This window comes from Nyctereutes procyonoides, unplaced genomic scaffold (genome assembly GCF_905146905.1).
Source record: "Nyctereutes procyonoides isolate TBG_1078 unplaced genomic scaffold, NYPRO_anot_genome, whole genome shotgun sequence".
NCBI lineage: Eukaryota > Metazoa > Chordata > Mammalia > Carnivora > Canidae > Nyctereutes > Nyctereutes procyonoides.
In genome coordinates, this window is record NW_026575042.1 from 47,169,120 (window position 1) to 47,181,518 (window position 12,399).

Genomic DNA, 12,399 nt, shown 5'->3' on the forward strand with positions numbered 1-12,399 from the left:
ATCTCAGCTCTCATGGTGTCCTCACGGCCAGAGTCATCTTACCTCAAGGAGAATGCAAGGACTTTGGGATTCATACCTGCTATTTGTCTTTGAGGGAAGTTTGTCAATGGTAACTCAAGATATCTTTGCTTAACTATACCGCAGCCCCACAGTTCGAACAGTACCTACATGACTGAGATATTCTTTGGGGGCCCATAGCCTATAAACTCTGGGGAATTAGGCCACAGCCCTTTATTCTGTGAGATCTTTCCATCTATACACACACTTTTATGTTTTCATGAAACTCCCATCCTCAACCCTGAGGCCCAGTCAGAGTCTGAATCCTTAGGATCGCCTTTCATTTCTCTCTTTGACTCTCATATGACTCCCAGATGATCTGTTAGTTGTTCCTCTTGTTGGGTAGAATTTTGTATCCTCCCTTTTCTTTTCTTCAACATTATGCCTTACCCTTAAAAAAAGAACAGATGAGGAAAGAGAAAGGTGGAGAGGAAAAACTTACAGGATAAAATATCTAATTGAGAGGACTTCAACAGAAATGTAATTCTAAAGGAGGATAACATTATTCTGCATATTCAAGAACGACTCTTCTGATGGGGTAGCTAAAAATTACAATAAGTGACACATGGTCAGTAGCTTCCCTCTATCCTATTCTCTGACCTCACCCAGACACACCCCCATATGCCTCCAATAAATATTTTTGGCTATGTGTAGTCTATAGGTTTTTATTAGCTATATGTCAAATACCCTCAATTTTATTCATTTTTAATGGCAGACTAAAAAAAATTATGCCAGTGTTAAATGCAGTGTTAAATATTTATCCCTGCCTGTTGTAAACCAGAGAGTAGCAACAGAATGCCTCAATTATCTGGGGCTTTTCTCAGTCATGACTCTAGCTCCATCTCCTCCTTATCTTTAGACCCATCTTCATTCTCAATAGCATTTTTTTTTTTTAGCAATTTGTTGTTTATGTTACATGTTGGGATAGTTTTCTTTGTGTTTATTTTGTTTAGGGATTATGAGCCTCATGGATCTGAGAATTTATAGTTTTCAACAAGTATGGGAATTCTGTTCATTATTTCTGTCCTCTGCAGTCTCTCGTTTCATTCTGGGTCTCTAGTTACCTATAAACTAGACTGCCTGATATTGTCCCTCAGAGCTCTGAAGCTTTATATTGTTTAGTCTTTGTTTTTTCTGATTTCATTTTGGGTAACTTCTTTTGCTATGTCTTTACATTTACTGAAATTTTCTTCTGAGATGCATATACTACTGCTAATTTTATCCAGTGAATTTCTAATTTCAGATATTTAATTTTCATCTCTATAGGTTCCATTGGTTTCTTGTTTATGTCCTCTCTTTGTGTCCTTGTTATTTTCATTCTTTCTTTGTTTCCTTGATGATATGGAGCATATTTATATTATTTATCTTAAATTTCATGTCGCAATTTTGTCATCCCTTTAATTTCTGGGATTACTTCTACTGACTGATTTTTCTTTGGATTATGGATCCAATTTTATCCTTCCTCATATATCTAGTAATTTTTTTTAATCAGGTGCTAAACATTGTGAATTTTAGGTTGCCTAGTGCTGGATTTTGTTTTGTTCCTTTAAAGACTATTAGATGTGTTCCACATTTTAGCAATTTAATCTTTTGAATCTTCTTTTTAAGTCATTTTAGGGAAAATCTAGAATGAAACTTACTCTGGGCAACTTTAGCTCCACTTCTAAGATGTCTGGGTCCTTCTATAGAGCCTACTGAATGTTTTGTGTATTCAAGAAGGCATCTCTACTCTAGCTGATGGGAACTCAAATAACTCCCAGCTCTGTGTGAGTTTTGGGAATTGTTCATCTTACAATCTTATAATTTTTCTTTCCTTGGATGACATTGCTAGTCTGGACTCAGGGGGTTTCATGTTACTAGTATGTATTTGGTATTCAGCCAAAGACTCATAGACTGGAGCTCCTTCTCTACACAGTTTTTTTTTTTTAATCTCAGATGTTTTGTCCTGCAAACTAACTTCTACAACCTCCTCAAATTGGAATATCTCCCCAACTCAGTGAGATTGCACATTTTCATTTCTCCATTCCTATACTACCACCCAGAAATGACCTTCACACAAGAAGCTCAACTCATTTGTTTCTTTTCTCAGAAATATTAGTTGCACTGCCTATGTTCCAGTTTCTGAAATTAGATGTTTTCTATATTTTGCCCAGTGTCCTAGTTTGTTTATGGATTAAGGTTAATTCTAGACTCTGTTACTCCCTCATGGCCAAAAGCAGAAATATCCTTCTTTTCAAGCATGACTTCCTTTTATGCTTATGATTTCACTTCAGTTGCTTTTAACATATAAGATCCTCTCTCACCACTGTGCTTATATGTATACAAAATAAAAGGTTCCAGAATAACTGATTGTTTTCTCTTGAGTTGTTGCCCTTTTCTCAAGAGAGTCTAAGATATCTTTAATCTAAAATTTTGACTGACTATATGAAACCGCTTTTGGGTTAAGAGTCATTTGTACTCTAAATGAAGAATCAGGTGGAGATGCATGGCAGGACAGAATTGGGAGTTGCAGGCTGCCATAACAATGAATCTTAAACATTAGTGAAAATTAAAGGATGATATTACAATAGCCAAAATGTAGAAAGAACCCAGACATTCATCACATGATGAATGGATAAAGGAGACGTGGGATATATAAACAACAGAATATTACTTAGCCATAAAAAGGGATGAAATTTTGCTATTTGCAAAAACATGGATGGAGCTAGTGGGTATTATGCAAATTATTAAGAAAAATAAGTAAGTGAGAGAAAGATAAATACTGTATGATCTCACTCATATGTAGAATTTAAGAAACAAAACACGAACACGGGGAAAAATAGAAAGAGAGGCAAACCAAGAAACAGACTCTTAAATATAGAGAACACGTGGAGAATTGCTGGAGGGGAAGTGGGCAAGGGGATAGGTTAAATGGGTGATGGGTATTAAAGGGCACTTGTTGTGGTGAGCTCTGGGTGTTATGTGTAAGTGATGAATCACTAAGTTCTATTCCTGAAGCCAATATTACACTATATGTTAAATAGGCTTTAAATTAAAATCTGAAATAAACAAAAATACCCACATGAAAAAAGCATGATATTACATAGATTTTTATCATAATTAATTTACTATAACAGAAAGGAAATGTCTCCATGGTGGCTGATTTTTCTTTCCTATTCTGGATGTTTATGCACCTCTACATTTTCAATGAAACTCAAGGTGATGGGACAGAAAGTTTTGTTATGAAAAATTTTTGAAACCTGGTTTTAAATATAACTATGAGCAATTACTATTCACTCCAAATCAGGAAGAGGAAGTAGCCACAGATCTAGATAGTCAGAAATCATCATAGTTTTTAGCCAGAAGATGAGAAATATAGCACTATTACCAAAATTGATCTTAATATAATCATCATCATGAAGTCTTAGTGAACACGTGACTTAATAACTTTGTTCCATCTCAATCAGAAAATTCACAGGGTTTGTGGAATGCAAATGATGCAAGGATTACATTGTATCAATGTTTTTATATTATTACTCATATCTCCATAATACAATGTAACTGGAAAAAATGATTTTTAGGTGCAGAATTAAGATATACTATAGGCCCTAGAGGGAGAATAATACTCAAGTGATTTGGGGTATTGACCTAAACCTTTATTCAAGGGCATCCAGAGTTTATATTAATGTTGGGTCATATAAATCTTGTAAGTAAATAGAATCATGTTTTTAAATATGCTCATTTATGAGTAGAAGTCATCCTAAGTAAAATTACTAATTTATTCAGGTAAACAGCAAAGACCTTTTTGCAACATATTTCAGAGTGCAGTAACTCTGTGATTTCTTTTAAACTTCAAACATCCAGCAGCAGAAACAGTGGTAAGTTTGTCTTAGACAATTTGGAAAATTGCCTAGAAAGAGTCAGGGTGCTGCAAATTATGTAATCCTACATGAAATCTATGAATTGGAGAGCTGTAAAGCCCTGTGCACGAAGGTACCACCACATTCCCATCTCCCCTATAGTTAGTCATAGGATTTTCTTGTAATAATATCCCTTTCAAAATGACCATTTTCATGGATGGTAGTTCACTGATTCAGTCACATTTCTGGTCTTTTGTAGTGCCATTCAAGATTTTATTGTTTTCTTGACCAAGCTAAAATAAAACAGATGCAAGCAAATCAGACAAAGATGTGAATTTGGCATGTGGGTAATCAGAGAGTAGAATTAATGTTTCTTCCGTGTTTAGTTAACCAATATTAAACATATTCTGTTATGATAAGCAAAGGGTAATCCTTCTGTAGTAAAAACTGCTAAGTTTTGGTAACTCTGACATTTGTAATAAGTGAAGCATTAGAAAAAGAGAGAAATATGATACTAAAATCTGGGAAATCTAATAGAGGACAGGAAGACCTACTGGTCTCAACTTAAAGTCTTAAGTTCTAATGCTCATATTAAATTTTTTAAAAGCCACTTTTTACATGAGAACTTTACCCTTTACTTTATCTTAATACCTACTAAGTTACAAGGATAATCCATTCATTGAATCACCCACTTAACAAGTATATATTGAATATGTGAGTGTATTATATACATATATATAATCATATATATACATACATATACATATATAATCATAACTAATGTTCTAATGTGATGTGAGGCTGCAAATTACATTTGGTCAAAAAGTAGCCATTTTAGTATTTGCTGTTGAGATAAGAGTGAGACAATATCAGTACATGACAAACAGAATTTATTTTTAATTCTCAATAAATTTACATTTGTGTTTTACAAGAATAAAGAATCATTTCAAAATGTACTTATATGACCAATGTTTAAAAATTAATGTATCCATAAGTTTGGATGTTTTCAAGTGAGACAAAACAGTTTTAGTCACAAAATAGCCAGTTGATGCTCAGGTCAATGGACTGTGATGTTCTTGCTTAGCAAGAAAATCTACATAGAGTATGAAAGCATACTGGCAAGATCTTGGGATTAGTTATCAAGAATCTATGAGGATTAAATGGGAAGCATATGCCATTTTCATTCTAAGAATGGTATTTCTTTTTATACCCAAGACCAATATTTCAATAATGATACTCTGTCCAGAACTTTACCAGGATATGTCATGTCCTACCCTAGCAATTTTGCTTTATTGCTTTTATGCTTAGCTAGACACTACTTTTTTTTAAAGATTTTATTTATTCATGAGAGACACAGAGAGACAGAGAGAGAGAGGCAGAGACACAGGCAGAGGGAGAAGCAGGCTCCATGCAGGAGCCTGACGTGGGACTCGATCCTGGGTCTCCAGGATCACGCCCTGGGCCAAAGGCAGGCGCTAAACTGCTGTGCCACCTGGGCTTCCCATAGACACTACTTTATATACAGTAAAATAGTGAGTAAAGAATCTGAATTTTAGTTAATTTTCATTTTCTTCCCCTTGAACATAATTTTAAACAAAAAATTATGATAGATTTAGATCATGATTTTTAATAAATTACACAAATATGTATAAATCAATAAAGAAAAGAAGGATGTCAAAAATTATTGCTGAAGAAATAATTAATATTTGCAATATGGACAGGAAATCATTTAAGAAATATCTTTTACTTGTAGAAAATTTTCTTTCTAGCTGAAGAAGAAACTTCATTGTTATCTTTCCAAATAATATTCTATGTCACCATGGAACAAGATGATTCATTAACAATTTAGCATGTTTTATTTCAGCTCTGTGTTTTTCAGAATCTTCAAATAAAATAGCTGAAATTCTTGTACTTCCCGTATACTTTAAATATTTCTATCCTTCAATCTTGCTACTTAATAATAAATGTAACATAACAAGATACAATTTTTAATCAATGCTCATAAATTGAGAATTGTCAGTTTTTTCTAATTTATTACATGGTGAGGGAACCAAAGGATTTAATCTGTATAATAAAAAATTTTAAAAAATTTTTAAAAATTAAAAATAAAATAAAATAAATAAAATAATTAAAATTTCTTCCTTGAGAATAGCAGAAAATAATCAGTTTAATGTTTGAATAATATATAAAATATATATTTTCTACAGTTTTTGGAAATTTTCCATAATATTTGATAGGGTATCACTAATGAATTCCTATTTTTCTCAAAAACTATGCTATAGATATGAAATAAATAAATCTCTTTATATATATCAACCATGTAAATATTATTCTCAAAGTAGAAATAATTTGGGCTCTCTACTGTAAGTTATGAAAGAATTAAAGTGCTTTAGTATAATTCTATCAACAAATCAAAAAGCCAAAACCAATTATGTGCAAGGCAGTGGACTACCTGTAATTTGCAAAATCATTTTAAATTATTGCCCAAGTCATCACAGCACTTTTTTATCATTCTAATCTGTTTTGTTAAATTCTTGAATAATTTAACTGTTTCCTTCTCCTTTGTTCCAATTTACATTAAATCAAATAATAGTCAAGAATTTAGAGATGATTGGGGAGTCTGGGTGGCTCAGTTGGTTAAGTGTCTGCCTTCAGCTCAGGTCATGATCTTGGGGTCCTGGGAGCAAGCCCCATGTTGGGCTCCTTGCTCAGCCCTTTCCCTCTGCCCCTCCCCACTTCTCGTGCTCACACCCTCTCAAATAAGTAAATAAAACCTTTACAAAAGAAAAAGAATTTAGAGATGGTTTATTCTAAACCCTCTCATTTTACAGATACAGAAACTAAAATCAGAAAAGGTGGCATGATTTTTTTCTTTATATTTGAATGTTTAAACCTATAGAAAAGCTGAAAGAATAGTACAATAAACACAAGATAATTTTCACCAGTTGTGGACATTTGTCAAATTTGTTTATTCTTTCTCTTTGCACACATATGTGTGTATATGTATGTATGTATGTATGTATGTTGAACATCATGCCACTTCATCTCTAACCATTTTAGAACATATCCTGACTAGGATATTCTCCTACAAAAGTACAATACAGTTACTAACCTCAAGATTATTTACAATACTTCAATTACAACATGTACTGTTCAATTTTCTTTCTCTAACATGTCTTTTATAACTTTTTTTCCCTTTCAAACCAGGATCCAGTCAACGTTCATTTATTCTATTTGGTTGAGTCTATTTTAATCAAAACAATCCCTATGCTTCTTAGTTTTTATTTTTAATGATACTGAATTTTGTTTGAGCTCAGGCCAGGTGTCTAGTAAAAAGTTCTACATTTTGGATTGGATGATTATTTCCTTATGATCAGATTCAAGTTAAACATTTTGAGCAAAAATATTATATAAGTGATAGCATGTAACTTGCATTGCATTAATCAGGAATCACATAAAGTTACAGTGTGTCACTAACAGTGATCTTAAACTATTAAGATTTTAAATTATTTAAATTAAATTTTTAAGATCTTAAACTATTAGATTGCCCAGTTAAGGTAGGAATCACAGAATCTTTCTTTTTTTTAAGATTTTATTTATTTATTCATGAGAGACATATATATAGAGAGAGAGGCAGAGACACAGGCAGAGGGAGAAGCAGGCTTCCTGCAGGGAGCCCCATGTGGGACTCGATCCTGGGACTCCAGGATCACGTCCTGAGCCGAAGGCAGAAGCTCAACCACTGAGCCACCCAAGTGTCCCCACAAAATCTTTCTAATACAAAGATCTGTTTTCCTTTTGTAATTAAAAAAAGACGACCCGTGTGGTGCTACTTTAAAACTATGTGAAAATTCTGTTGTTTTAATAAACTTTCGCCAGGTTATATGCATATCTCTTCTATCCTTGTCTAAATTTCATGTTACATTGGGGATTGCATAATGGTCATTTGCCAACTCTGTCATTCTTTCTACATTTATTGCTAACACTCCTCTATATGGAATATAGTTCTTCTTTTTCAGGCCTCCTTATTTCCTTACCCCTTCCAACCACTAATAAGGGCTCACTTGTTCACAATTGTCCCTTTGACCAGAGATTTCTGTCTCATAGAGACTCCACATATTTACCATGACAAATGCTCTAGTCCTTGTCCACAAACTAACATCCAGGATTCTGGCTATCCCAGGAATGTCTGGGAATCTACTCAGTCTCAGTTTCCTTTATAGCTCTAAAGGGCTGAGGAAAGACTAGATGAGAGACCCAGAAGAAAGGAAAGATCCAAACTATTAGTGTATAGTCACAAGATAAAAGTTTAATGGAATCAAAGCCTGGGTGTCAGGATTAAGGCTGAGATAATGTTATTTATTTATTTAAAATTTTAGTGGACATTCACAAACATAGCAGAAGACGAAAGAATAACTTTCTAAATGCCCACCACCCAGTTTCAATAACTCAATGTTTTCCCTATTTTATTGCATCTATTCATTACTCTTTTTTTATTGTTGTTGTTGGATTATTTGAATACATATCCCACACAGCATGTCATTCCATCTTCATGTATGTCAGTATGTATCTCTAATTGATAGGGTTTATGGTAGGTAGAATTCTAAAGTGGTCCCTCTGGATTCTTGGGCCCTTATGTATACACTCTCAGTTATTCAATCAAATACTAACATAGGCACTCCTGTAAAGAATGGTGCAAAAGTAACTAAGATCCTAAATCAACTGGCCTTAAAATAGGAAGATTTTTTTCAGGTGGGTCTAGCCTAATCACAAGAATCTAGATCTAGAGGTCAGAGACAGAGGAAGTCAGAAATTCATCCCATGAGAGGAATTGGTCATGCTAGATAGTCTCCATTACTAGCTTAATGATAGAGGAGGCCAGGCAGCAAAGAATGTGGTCTTTAAGGGCAGAGAGCAGCTTCTGATCAACAGCAAGGAAGAAAATGGGGACTTCAGTCCTAATACCCCAGGTAATTGAATTCTGTCCACAACTATGCCTCGGATGAGAAGAACAACACAGAATGTCCCTTAATTTCAGTATCTGAGACTCTGATCAGAGAATCCAGCCATGCTGTGTAAGACTCCTGATCCTCAAAAACTGTGAGATAGTAAATTTGTGTTATTTTAAGCTCCTAGGTTTGCAGTAATTTGTTACATAGCCATAGAAAACTAATCATTTTTTTCTAAATATAATCACCATACTATGATCACATCTAACAATCACTGCGTACTATGCATGATGAATGAAGAATCTTAAAAGAGCAGGTAATCTTGGCTGCCGTGTTATGTAAGCAGGCTTTTATAAACTCTTTGGGAACGTTAACAATAAAGTATAATCTTAAAACTATGTGGGAATCCAGACAACTAAGAAACAAGTAAACCTTTGGACCATATTCCATTAAGACTCAAAGTCTGTATGTATTTCTGAAATTAGTTAATGACTTGTAATGAAATGACTGTGGAGACCAAATTATTTACAACATGTTAAGTCATGTCATACTTAACCTCCCGTCTTTGATGAGTCTCTGCAATTTTAAATAATTCCAATGAGTCATTTTTCTAAAAGTTTTTTGAGTGTGTGTCATTTACATTACATAGGAGTTACTTGTCCCGAGGTGCTTTTCTCCCTTTCCAGTCTCTTTTACAACATCCCCAACACTTTACTCAACTATTCCTTGTGCTTCAAGGCTTGGTTTTTAAAGATATAGGAGCTATATAAAGAGGAAAATACCTGACAAAGAGATACCCATAGATTAGTAGTTCTTATTCTGATAGTGGGTACATAGGTGTTCAACACATTGTTTTCTGAACTAACCTTTGTCTAGAATTTTGTTTCTAAGTTAAAAACAAATATTTCATTTTCTGAATGGCACTACTGCTGTTTCTGATATAAATTCCTTCATGAATTGAATGTTAACTTCTTGCTTAGCCTCAATACAATACTCACTGGCTATTTCTTTGAGATTCTCACTACACATTTCCATGAAAACTTCATTTGCCCAACTAACTATTAGAGCTCCTTCCTTAAAGACTTCCCCCAGATCTTATTTCTTTTTAGAAGTCTTCCCAAGTTTGGGAGAGAAAAATTATTGATGTATCTCACTCACCCTTAGCATAGGAACCACCAATACTTAATTCCTGAAGTCATGTAATTACATAATCAGACAAGCTGATTCCCAAGCTCTTCTCTTGCAAGTTGAGGCCTATTCTGGTTTGTAACAAATATTTCATGTGTGTTTGTTGATAACAGCAGAAGCTCTGACAGATGAAGTTGCTTTGAATATAGAGTAATCAAAAACAGCCACACAGGTGTGGCTTGTTGTTAAAAGACTTCAGTCACAGGTTCTAAACGTGTGAGATATACTTTTTACAAAAGGTCTCCAAATCATATAACCACAGGTATTTTTAGTAGCCCGGATATATATGTTCTGTAAGAACACATGATATTAAAAAAAAAAGAACACATGATATTATTGTTCAAATGTACGTAGGTGATGATGTGAATAAGAAGTATTGTTGAATTGATAATAACTTTGTCATTATGTATTTTCACAGTCTGTGAATATTAAAAATAGAATTCAGTTGTGTAGAATTCTGCTACATTTTTATGTTATCATCCATTTTTGAAAAAAAAACACATAAGTATATATGAATCTGAAAGGGTGTATGCAAAAATTAAATAGTAATAATCCCCAGTTGATTGAAACAAAGAGCGATCTGTATTGTCTTCCTTGTAGATTTATGATGATCACATGTTTCTATAATTCCCATCCACCAAAAACCATTTATATATGTAGTATGTAAATACACACATATATCATCTACATGTTTATACATAGACGTGTGTGTGCATCTAAAAAAAAAATCCAGGAAACAAAACACTCAGAAAATCTTGCAAACCACGATGTAGTTGAGAACACAGAATAAGAGATTTGAGCTTTGATATTTTTGTGAATTTTCAGTCACTGTGAAACATAAGTGACTCCATTTGAAGCCTTCTAAAAGCTGTGTAACTGCTGGTAAAATTGGCTTTTAGGAAGAACGGAATGCATTAAGGCTCATGCAAATGTTTTACAACAAAATAGCACATTGTAAAGTTTTCCAATAATGATTACCAAGTACTCAGTCAGTAGTGGCCAAATGGATATCCATACTTGCCATCAACTGTCAGAACTGGCCTTCAAAAGTCAAAAAGCGTTAGGTCTATTACAAACAAAGACATCTACCTTCAAAGAGCAGAAATTAAATCCGCCCTCCCCCCCCCCAGGAAATACCTTTTCTCTTCTTGATGTTTACTGTCCCCAAAACCGTGAATCCCCACAACATTCATGAATATGCATCTCATCATTGCTCCAAATAAAAAGCACATAGATGAAGTGAATTTATAATTTTATGGGAGCTTCCAGCGTGACATGACACCATTGTCCCCTTGAAATCTTGTTCTAAAAGCAGTCACATCTACCTCACAGGGGCTACGGTTTCCTGTGGCCCTCACCTATGGCTGTTGTATTATATCCTCTAGGTTTAGGTGTGGCCAGTCTGTAACAAGTTTCCCCCAGGGACTTTTTTCCTGACCTAACCCCCATTTGGAAACGTGCTCCTCTGTTGTAGCGGTTGTGTACCGTGGAAGGAGAACATATCCTTTCTTTGTTTCACCACAGAAATAATAAACATAGCCCTCACCCAGTTAGCTGAAACAAAATGTTTCACTAACCATATAAAATGCCTGTGTTCAGGAATTTAAAATATTCTTACAAGAAAAAGGGTGTCATAAAAATTTTTTCTGTTAACGTGAACTTATTTGCTAGGACATGAAGACTCTTAGAATTGATATGATCATTTGATTGAAATTGCAATGAATGTTTCAGGAATGACAAGTGTTATCTTTAAATCATTTTACGTTTGTAAAAAATAGACAATGGAACGTTGATCAGAAAAATGTAATCAAGAATTTATTCAAATATGTCGATTAAAAATTAAACTTTTTTAAGTGTTTTACTTTATATTTGTTATCCAAAAAAGAATCGAAAGACTATGACTTGTAGTTTATAATTCATTAGTTCCATTAAACAAATACCGTTTTGAAAAACCTACCAGGGGCAAGAAACAGGGAGGAAACGAGAACAAAGTGAAGCATATTTTCCCCCTTTGGAGCTGACGGTATGTTGTCGTGTGTTTTCTGGACTCTAAGATTCTCATTGTTTCTTTGTTTGAATAGGTCTCGAATTGAGATTGGTCTTTGAGTTAACGCAAACATTAGAAAGAAAAAGTTTTTAATCGTTTCTGCATCTGACCTTTGATTTCATCATTCCACTGTACCTGACCATCTAGAAGCAAGAGTCAGAAATTGGCACACTACTTAATGCCATGGGAATGTTCCAAATCGCATTAGGGACAGAAGAATGCATAAGCAAGGTCTTGAGAGAATCCTGCTCAACAGCAGATTATTTTTCTGGCTGCTGTCTCAAAATGGATAAGTGTTTCTGTCCCTAGAGAGTCTGAC